This window comes from Leucopleurus acutus (assembly GCF_964270905.1).
Source record: "Leucopleurus acutus genome assembly, chromosome: X".
Taxonomy (NCBI): Eukaryota; Metazoa; Chordata; class Mammalia; order Artiodactyla; family Delphinidae; genus Leucopleurus; species Leucopleurus acutus.
The window spans coordinates 21,602,359-21,604,056 of record NC_139148.1 but is presented as its reverse complement, the minus strand read 5'-3'; positions in this window follow the sequence as shown (position 1 = coordinate 21,604,056).

Below are 1,698 nucleotides of genomic sequence, written 5' to 3'. Positions count from 1 at the left end.
TGTTGATTGATATCCGTCTATTGAAGAATCCTTGCATTCCTGGGATAAACCCCACTGGATCATGGTGTATGATCCTTTTAATGTGCTGTTGGATTCTGCTTGCTAGGTTTTTTTTTTGAGGATTTTTGCATCTATGTTCATCAGTGATATTGGTCTGTAGTTTTCTTTCTTTGTGACATCCTTGTCTGGTTTTGGTATCAAGGTGATGGTGGCCTTGTAGAATGAGTTTGGGAGTGTTCCTCCCTCTGCTATATTTTGGAAGAGTTTGAGAAGGATAGGTGTTATCTCTTCTCTAAATGTTTGATAGAATTTTCCTATGAAGCCACCTGGTCCTGGGCCTTTGTTTGTTGGAAGATTTTTAATCACAGTTTCAATTTTAGTGCTTGTGATCGGTCTGTTCACATTTTCTATTTCTTCCTGACTCAGTCTTGGCAGGTTGTGCATTTCTAAGAATTTGTCCATTTCTTCCAGGTTATCCATTTTATTGGCATAGAGTTGCTTGTAGTAATCTCTCATGATCGTTTGTATTTCTGTAGTGTCAGTTGTTACTTCTCCTTTTTCATGTCTAATTCTATAGATTTGAGTCTTTTCCCTTTTTTTCTTGATTGGTCTGGCTAATGGTTTATCAATTTTGTTTATCTTCTCAAAGAACCAGCTTTTGGTTTTATTGATCTTTGCTATCATTTCCTTCATTTCTTTTTCATTTATTTCTCATCTGATTTTTATGATTTCTTTCCTTCTGCTAACTTTGGGGGTTTTTTGTTCTTCTTTCTCTAATTGCTTTAGGTGCAAGGTTAGGTTGTTTATTTGAGATGTTTCTTGTGTCTTAAGGTGGCTTGTATTGCTATAAAATTCCCCCTTAGAACTGCTTTTGCTGCATCCCATAGGTTTTGGGTCTTCGTGTCTCCATTCTCATTTGTTTCTAGGTATTTTTTAATTTCCTCTTTGATTTCTTCAGTGATCACTTCATTATTAAGAAGTGTATTGTTTAGCCTCCATGTGTTTGTATTTTTGACGGATCTTTTCCTGTAATTGATATTGAGTCTCATAGTGTTGTGGTCAGAAAAGATACTTGATACAATTTCAGTTTTCTTAAATTTACCAAGGTTTGATTTGAGACCCAAGATATGATGTATTCTGGAGAATGTTCCATGAGCACTTGAGAAAAATGTGTATTCTGTTGTTTTTGCATGGAATGTCCTATAAATATCAATTAAGTCCATCTTGTTTAACGTATCATTTAAAGCTTGTGTTTCCTTATTTATTTTCATTTTGGATGATCTGTCCATTGGTAAAAGTGGGATGTTAAAATCCCCTACTATGAATGTGTTACTGTCGATTTCCCCTTTTATGGCTGTTAGTATTTGCCTTATGTATTGAGTTGCTCCTTTGTTGAGTGCATAAATATTTACAATTGTTATATCTTCTTTTTGGATTGATCCCTTGATCATTATGTAGTGTCCTTCTTTGTCTCTTCTAATAGTCTTTATTTTAAAGTCTGTTTTTCTGATATGAGAATTGCTACTCCAGCTTTCTTTTGGTTTCCATTTGCATGGAATATCTTTTTCCATCCCCTTACTTTCAGTCTGTTTGTGTCCCTAGCTCTGAAGTGGGTCTCTTGTAGATAGCATCTATATGGGTCTTGTTTTTGTATCCATTCAGCCAATCTGTGTCTTTTGGTGGGAGCATTTGGTCCAT